General features: G+C 43.5%; 1 long non-coding RNA gene across 3 annotated transcripts; it reads right to left on the bottom strand.

Moving 5' to 3' along the window:
- Nucleotides 1-463: 463 nt before the first annotated feature.
- On the bottom strand, nucleotides 464-3764 carry LOC115205916 (uncharacterized). Of its 3 annotated transcripts, none has more exons than XR_003880703.1 (4): nucleotides 3415-3730; nucleotides 3007-3324; nucleotides 2865-2903; nucleotides 464-1703 (listed from the first exon to the last, which is right to left on the bottom strand). It is a non-coding gene; the product is annotated as an uncharacterized LOC115205916 (long non-coding RNA). The 3 variants fall into 3 exon arrangements; XR_003880702.1 differs by lacking the exon at nucleotides 464-1703 and having other exon boundaries at nucleotides 2739-2903; nucleotides 3415-3543; nucleotides 3634-3764; XR_003880701.1 differs by lacking the exon at nucleotides 464-1703 and having other exon boundaries at nucleotides 2739-2903.
- Nucleotides 3765-9507: the final 5743 nt, after the last annotated feature.

Here is a 9507-nt window from a genome sequence, read left to right on the forward strand (position 1 = left end):
CTTCTTTTTAAACGCAGAGACATAGCGGTTACTTTTTAGGAATGTACGCCGCCGGCCACTCCCACGGGAACAAGTCGGTTCGGAGCATCAGGTGTTCTGGAGTATTTGATTTTAAATCCACGATTAAATAAGAAAATGGCGCTTTGGTAGCATCCTCATAGCTCTCCATAAAGTAGGATTTCCATCCTGGGTACATCTGCTGAGCTAGAGTGTTAATTTGTAGTTTGTCTCTAGGGTTTTCGAACAAAACCATGTAATTGGCGTTCAAACTAATGGTACGGCTATTTTTACCTTGGTGAAACACATTCTGCACCAAGTAAAGCACGGACAGGTTTCTATGATGAGTATATTGGGTAAAGGCTCGTGCAATTTCAGGATGTTTGCTACCTGCAAATAGCATATCGTCCAAAACCAGCAGATTGTTTTTATGAGGTAAAAGTTCATCATCAGACAGGGATTCGGGTATTCCTTCAACAAACTTGATTTTTATTTTCTTCAACAGCTCATGATACAAAGGTTGATAACACGAATAACACCACACAATATTGTCAGGTTTCTAAGATAATACATGTTCAGAATTCTCTAAAATACCTTTTACCGCTATTGGATGGGCCTGTGATTAAGGCCGAAAATGGTAGTTGCAACCTGGGGTCAAAACCGTCTACAGCAGACATTATATCTTAAGCTTTAAGAAACATGGGGCTTGTAACATAAGTCAGTATCCAAAGGGCAAGATGGTCTATGACAAGAGTTTGCTTTTAGTAAGTGGGGCATTCCTTAGATGGAAGCCCTTTTTTATCCGATCTCATGACTGCGGAATGAGACCTGTTACAACTTACAAAACCTTTAACTTGTTAGGGATAGGGGGCAGTATTCCAAAGTTTGGATGACTGAGGTGCCCAAAGTAAACTACCTGCTACTCAGGCCCAGAAGCTAGGATATGCATATGCAAGTAGTCCTGTGAAGGTTTTCAATGTTTTATTGATGGAGTTTTATGGATTTGCATATGACTGTGCATTATATGATGCCGTAATAGGGAAGAAGATCTGATCAAGGCTATTGTTATTCTTGATCAATTCTTGATCCATAAAAGACACACACCTGTTACGGGGTTAATTCCATATCTGTTTGCATTGCTTAGTAGTGTATTAGCATGGTATGAGACAAGATAAATAATACAATTTAAGTAAAGTATAAAATAAACAGCATTATCCTAAACTGAGAGATGAATAAAAAAAATGTGTTATCACATCAACATCAAAATCTTTCAGAATGTACCTGTTTTCAGTATAGAATGACATGTATACAGATTATATTACAACTTTTGTGTTTTGTCTTAGTGATTGTTCTTTAGTAAATAGGAAACTCAACAGTGTGTTAGTCCGATAAACATTAATTAGATAGTTGTTTTATGTTTGTAAAACCTGGAAATGTACACAATGAGAAGTGATATTGTAACAACAGTTTTAACAGGGTAATTGTATCAAATATATACCTTTGCATTATTGTTTCTATCTCAGAACTGTCTGTATCAAGATGGCGGGCCGCCTCATACAACAGCAAATCGTCGAGCTCAGAATTGTCATTTAAAGCGTTGAAATCATCCGGTTTCAGTGTTTTACTGTGGATGTTCTGGGTGACGAAATCCTCCACGTGCTCTCAATGTGTTAGGCCTTCTGTGCCAGTATACGCCGGGGAGGAGTCTGAAAGAAAAATATACATACAAAATAGGGTATTAAAAATAAAATATATTCGATCAAAATTTCAAATACATTTCAGATATAATACTATATATTAACAATATATATAGTTAAATCACCGTAATTTCCGGACTATTAAGCGCACCTGAATATAAGCCGCACCCACTGAATTAAAAAAAAAAAAATATTTTGAACATAAATAAGCCGCACATGTCTATAAGCCGCAGGTGCCTACCGGTACATTGAAACAAATGAACTTTACACAGGCTTTAACGAAACACGGCTTGTAACAAAAATAAATAGGCTTAACGAAACACGGCTTGTAACAAAAAATAAATAGGCTTTAACGAAACACGGCTTGTAACAAAAATAAAAATAAATAGCAGTAAACAGTAGCCTACCAAGAAAGTCATTGGTCACTATCTTCCTCCTCCTGTGCACTGAAACCATCTCCTTCGGTGTCGGAGTTGAATAGCCTCAGAATTGCTTCATCCGATATTGGATCGTTTTCATTGTCGCCCTCGTCACTTTCATCCGGAGGCAAATCCCCCGCTGAGCCCTCTTCAACATGCAGCAGTCCAGCCTTTCGAAACCCGTTGATGATAGTGGATTTTTTGACAATGCTCCACGCTGTCAGGACCCACTGGCAGACTTGACCATAAGTTGCTCTTCGCATGCGGCCCATTTTAGTTAAGGATTTCTCCCCACTTGTCATCCAAGCCTCCCGCTGAACACGGAGCGCCACCTTAAATGCACGATTTACACTGTTGTCGAGTGGCTGCAAATACTTTGTTGTGTCCCCAGGAATCAGGGTGACAAAATGACTACCGTAATCAGAATGATGGGAAGTTTGAGTGCGCTCGATTTAATCTAAACAGTTAACAAAAAAGTTGTTTGACCTTAACCCGTTCGGCAATTTCATTGGTCTAATGAAAGCTTCATGCCGCCAAAAAAAGGAGCACGTCACAGAATGTGTTTTTTGGGGGGAAAAAAATGTGAAAGCGGGAAAAATCCATATATTAGCCGCGTCATTGTTTAAGCCGCGAGGTTCAAAGCGTGGGAAAAAAGTTGCGGCTTATAGTCCGGAAATTACGGTACCTCTGCTTTTTTGACGCAGGCTGTTCTGACGAATCGTGGATACCGAGGGCTCTAGACTTTTTTCACCTGGCTTTGCAGATTCTGCCAGGCGTGTATCGTTGGAGTCTGAAAAAAAACATTATTTGACATTGTTTTAACATATTCTATAAAAAAATGTATAACTAATAAAAAAATGTATAACTATAACAAATGTATAATGGGGTCATACCGTATCTATAGAGCGCCGGTTCTTGAATCCGTACGTTTTCAGCCCTGTATCCCTTCTCGGGCTGGGGTGATTCTGCGCAATGCACTTTGGTCACAGCTGTGCGGAGTCGTGAAGGACTATGAAGCGTCGTAAATGCCAGATTATGGAGCGATTGGCTTGAGGTTCCCGGGGGTGTGGATCTGCTGGTTATAGCCTCGGTTCTTGGAGTGTTTGGAAAAACGTCCGTACAAAACGGTAGAATACGATCTGTTTCATCGGCTCCTCCGAAGTCGTTCAGAGTCCATTATGCATCACATATCCTTGCTGGGGGGCTGTCCGCTGTAAACACAAAATTATCTTTTAAAATAGGGTACACACTTTTTGTTTTTAATGTATAAATATTATTATGGATTTTATTTTTGGACTTACGTCGAAAATAGCGTGACGGTGACGGGCTATGTAAAGGACCGGGCGCTGCCTGCTTCTGAGAACCTCCATCTAATGATGGCTGATGCATATCAATTATTCCCGGTAGCAACTGGGTAAATGACGGATAACCTATAGACGTTAGATAATATTAACATATATTTATACGAAATATATACATTTTAACTTATAAAAATACGTGCAATTGACATAAATACATACCTGAAAAATCGTTGTCCACCCGTTTTAGAATATCTGTAAAAACATATAACACCGGTTTTGTCACACCCTGACCATAGAGAGCCCTTGGTTCTCTATGGTGTAGTAGGTCAGGGCGTGACTAAGGGGTGATCTAGTATGTCTATTTCTATGTTGGTGCTAATATGGTTCCCAATTAGAGGCAGCTGTTTATCGTTGCCTCTGATTGGGGATCATATTTAGGTAGTTATTTCTCCACCTGTGTTTGGTGGAATATTGATTGTTTGTTAGTGTGTTTGGGCACTACGTCCTCACGGTCTTTGTAAGTTTTGTTATTTTCTTTTGTTAGTTTCACTTAAATAAACATGTGGAACTATACTCACGCTGCGCCTTGGTCTGATCATTTTCAAGAAGGTGAGAGAATATCCCAACAAACCAGGACCAAGCAGCGTGTTCACCAGGTAAAGGAGTTTTGGACATGGGAAGAAGTGATGGGTGGATGCGAAACCCTTCCTTGGCGGCAGACGGAAGGTAATAACGGAGGACAGCGACGACGCCAAGGTTCGCGGCCACAGAAAGCCCAAGGACAACCCCAAGTTTTTTTGGGGGGGGGGGGCACAAGGGGTGGCCGGTCGGGCCGAGGAGAGTGCCAGAGCCCGAATGGCAAACTCTAGAGGACCGTGTCGTCAGACCACGGCCACAGAAACCCCAAGAGTTTTTTGGGGGGGCACATGTTGCTTGCGGCTGAGCCGCGGGAAGAGCCAGAGACTGTCAGGGAGGCAATGGAGAGGTTGGGAGAGACAGAGATGAGAGATGTTGTGCAAGTGTGTTCTGCTCAACATTTGACCAGAAGATCCCGTTAGCAGTCTGGTGAAACCTGTGTCGGCTCCACGCATCTGGCCTCCAGTGTGCCTCCCCAGTCCGGTACGTCCTGTGCCTGCTCCTCGCACTCGCCCTGAAGAGCGTGTCCCCAGTCCGGTACGTCCTGTGCCTGATCCTCGCACTCGCCCTGAAGAGCGTGTCCCCAGTCCGGTACATCCTGTGCCTGCTCCTCGCACTCGCCCTGAAGTGCGTGCCCCCAGTCCGGTACGTCCTGTGCCTATTCCCCGCACTTGCCCTGAAGTGCGTGTCACCAGTCCGGTGCCACCTGTGCCGGCTCCACGCACTAGGCCTCCAGTGCGCATTCACAGTCCAGAGCTTCCAGCGACGGTTCCAGGTCCGGAGCTTCTGGCGACGGTCCGGAACCTCCGGCAACGGTCCGGAACCTCCGGCGACGGTCAACAGTCCGGAACCTCCGGCGACGGTCAACTGTCCAGAGCTTCCAGGTAAGGCGTCCAGTCCAGCTCCAAGGCTGGAGCCTTCTTCTGCGCCGATGTCCAGGCACAGTGTCCAACCCAGCTCCATGGCCGGAGTCCTCCTTTGTGCCGATGCCCAGTCCAGGCACGGCGTTCAGCCCGGCGCAATGGCCAGATCTGGGGTCTGGGCGGGGGCTACGACCTGCACTGGAGCAACCACTAATCACCCCCCCCCCCCCCCTCATTTGGTTTCAGGTTTTGCGGCTGGAGTCAACACCTTTGGGGGGATTACTGTCATGCCCTGACCATAGAGAGCCCTTGGTTCTCTATGGTGTAGTAGGTCAGGGCGTAACTAGGGGGTGATCTAGTATGTCTATTTCTATGTTGGTGCTAATATGGTTCCCAATTAGAGGCAGCTGTTTATCGTTGCCTCTGATTGGGGATCATATTTAGGTAGCTATTTCCCCACCTGTGTTTGGTGGGATATTGATTGTTTGTTAGTGTGTTTGGGCACTACGTCCTCACAGTCTTTGTAAGTTTTGTTATTTTGTTTTGTTATTTTCACTTAAATAAATATGTAGAACTATACTCACGCTGCGCCTTTGTCCGATCATTTTCAAGAACGTTACAGGTTTAATATTAGAGAGATATAGTTCCCAACAATGCATTAATTACGTAATATCCAAACAATTCCCAGAAAATACCTAACGCACCCTAAAATCGATCATATTAATATCATCACCTTCAAAATTCTCCATTTGTATAAGCTTGCAGAAACGCAGGAAAAGAGTTTTCAGCAGGACCTCTGTCGTGACCGAGACATAGTATGGAAGGAATTTACAGAGCGTGGGTGAAGTTTTGTGTTTTTCGGGTGACATGCTCTATGCAAAAATGAACCGATAGTAAAGGGGTTGTTTAGAGAATAAACATTGTTTTTCAACCTTAGCCCCCGTCTAGACCTTTTATATGCAGGGATGGCGGCAATGCCTTTTGCTTCCTACACCCCCAGAGGATATAACACCTGCTGTTTTTGGGGACACCCAGTATGCATAATGAACAGTTAGTACCGGTGTTGATTAGAAATAACATTGTTTTTAAACTTAGGGGGTGTCTAGACTGTTTATATTGGGGCTGTGGGTTTTGACTTTTGAGCCCCCACATCCTCTGGGGGGGAAATAAATTTGAATTTGAAAGGCTTGTGTGTTAATGTCACGAAAGTGCCTACCTGGTTTCACAGAACCTCGAAAAACCCATTGTTTTTGAAACACACACACACGTCTTTCCTGAAAGCCTTTGCCTCAGACATCCAGGGAGAGAGGGAGCGTGATATTCCAGGCGAAGGTGAGATACAATTTTAAAAACCTTTTATTTAATTTAAAATATTTAGTACAGACCTTTTAAAACATGCTATAATTAATACAAACAATTTTACTATTCCTTTCTTACAAATAAAGGGGCCGGCTATAGGGTTAGCCATGACATCCATCCGTTTCCAATTCACCGTCGTCAAGACAGGCTCTCTTGCTCGCTAGATATCCCACCCATTCCACGTTCCGTAAGTTTTCATTCCTTGGATAGATCAAACGTCTTGCATGTAGACCCTGGGTATGTCTTAAGGATACAAGCGCCCCGCGACGTAATTGTTCACGATTTTGGAAAAGATTTTCTAGCTTTTTCATCATGGTTAGGAATATATGGTAATCACACCACTTAAAGCTAAAGACAGTCATAAAATAGTTCACATCCTTGCAGGCTTTGGAAAATACATATGAACTAACAGATTTTGTAGCATGCTAAAATTGTCACTTTGGAGTCGGGCTATAAGCCATTGAAGAGATTCTAATGGCTTTCAAATCATCGCGCCCGCACACCTCCTCTTCCAACGCGTAGCCGGGCAGGGATGTACCACTCAGGGCGTGTTCAATCTGACATAGCGCTAGCCGTATCTTAAGCCATTCCCTCATACGCAGCGCAGGAGAAAAACTCCAGGGTTAACTCCCATATATGGGCACTCCCTAGAGACGTGATAACTTCCCGCCAGGATGTCCTGACAGGATGCCCATATATGGGCATACACACGTCACCCATGACATAGGGTCATAAATCACACTTTTGACGTGTGCCGTCTACTGTATTCTCTCTTAGGTTGATTAATAACCTAAACTAGATTACAGGCACTGGTTACAGTAAGAAGCTTCCTCTTGATTGGACAGCTTAATGAAAACCAGTCAATATTCAGGTCCCCAAGAAAGTACAGTCGTGGCCAAACGTTTTGAGAATGACACAAATATACATTTTCACAAAGTTTGCTGCTTGAGTGTCTATAGATATTTTTGTCAGATGTTACTATGGAATACTGAAGTATAATTACAAGCATTTCATAAGTGTCAAAGGCTTTTATTGACAATTACATGAAGTTGATGCAAAGAGTCAATATTTGCAGTGTTGACCATTCTTTTTCAAGAACTCTGCAATCCGCCCTGGCATGCTGTCAATTAACTTCTGGGCCACATCCTGACTGATGGCAGCCCATTCTTGCATAATCAATGCTTGGAGTTTGTCAGAATTTGTGGGATTTTGTTTGTCCACCCGCCTCTTGAGGATTTACCACAAGTTCTCAATGGGATTAAGGTCTGGGGAGTTTCCTGGCCATGGACCCAAAATATCGATGTTTTGTTCCCCGAGCCACTTAGTTATCACTTTTGCCTTATGACAAGGTGCTCCATCATGCTGGAAAAGGCATTGTTTGTCACCAAACTGTTCCTGGATGGTTGGGAGAAGTTGCTCTCGGAGGATGTGTTGGTACCATTCTTTATTCATGGCTGTGTTCTTATGCAAAATTGTGAGTGAGCCCACTCCTTTAGCTGAGAAGCAACCCCACACATGAATGATCTCAGGATGCTTTACTGTTGGCATGACACAGGACTGATGGTAGCGCTCACCTCGTCTTCTCCGGACAAGCTTTTTTACGGATGCCCCAAACAATCGGAAAGGGGATTCATCAGAGAAAATGACTTTACCCCAGTCCTCAGCAGTCCAATCCCGGTACCTTTTGCAGAATATCAGTCTGTCCCTGATGTTTTTCCTGGAGAGAAGTGGCTTCTTTGCTGCCCTTCTTGACACCAGGCCATCCTCCAAAAGTCTTCGCCTCACTGCGTGCAGATGCACTCACACCTGCCTGCTGCCATTCCTGAGCAAGCTCTGTACTGGTGGTGCTCCGATCCCGCAGCTGAATCAACTTTAGGAGACGGTCCTGGCTCTTGCTGGACTTTCTTGGGTGCCCTGAAGCCTTCTTCACAACAATTGAACCGCTCTCCTTGAAGTTCTTGATGATCCGAAAAATGGTTGATTTAGGTGCAATCTTACTGGCAGCAATATCCTTGCCTATGAAGCCCTTTTTGTGCAAAGCAATGATGACGGCACGTGTTTCCTTGTAGGTAATCATGATTGACAGGGGAAGAACAATGATTCCAAGCACCACCCTCCTTTTGAAGCTTCCAGTCTGTTATTCGAACTCAATCAACATGATAGAGTGATCTCCAGCCTTGTCCTCGTCAACACTCACACCTGTGTTAACGAGAGAATCACTGACATGTCATCTGGTCCTTTTGTGGCAGGGCTGAAATGCAGTGGAAATGTTTTTTTTGTGATTCAGTTCATTTGCATGGCAAAGAGGGACTTTGCAATTAATTACAATTCATTTGATCACTTTTCATAACATTCTGGAGTATATGCAAATTGCCATCATACAAACTGAGGCAGCAGACTTTGTGAAAATTAATATATGTGTCATTCTCAAAACATTTGGCCACGACTATATGTAACAGTGTAGGTTCCGTCCCTCTCTTCGCCCCAACCCGGGCTCGAACCAGGGACCCTTGCACACATCAACAACTGACACCCCACGAAGCATCGTTACCCATCGCGCCACAAAAGCCGCGGCCCTTGTAACGCAAGGGGAAACCCTACTTCAAGTCTCAGAGCGAGTGACGTCACTGATTGAAATGCTATTAGCGCGCACCACCGCTAACTAACTAGCCATTTCACATCGGTTACATATAGACCTCTCTGTTTACATCACATACACTATCAAGCATTTCACACATATTATTTAGATACTGACTGTTTGCACTTGGTAGCCTATAGCAACACCCCAAAAGAAAAGGCTTTAGATGTGCCAAGTGAACCTGCAACCACAACTCCTCAATAACACTTGACATAAGATCTTCTCTAAGCATTACAGGGATATGGCTCTGAATATATACAGCAACACCTCCACCATAAGCATTTCTGTCTCTTCTATAGATGTTATATTCCTGTATTGCTACTGCTGTATGATGAAATGAATTATCTAAGTGAGTCTCAGAAATGTCTAAAATATTCATGTTATCTGATATTAGCAAGTTATTGATTTCATGAACCTTATTTCTAAGGCTACATATATTAATATGGGCTATTTTCAGCCCTTTCCTGGGTAGTTTATCAGAGATAGACATAATACTGAGAAGAGCAAACAAAGAGAAAAAAATATATACATTCAGCAGTCCATTAATCAATTGGTGTGTGTGAGTGTGTGCTGCGGGGTTGAAACTATGAACCCATA

This window comes from Salmo trutta, chromosome 13 (assembly GCF_901001165.1).
Source record: "Salmo trutta chromosome 13, fSalTru1.1, whole genome shotgun sequence".
NCBI lineage: Eukaryota > Metazoa > Chordata > Actinopteri > Salmoniformes > Salmonidae > Salmo > Salmo trutta.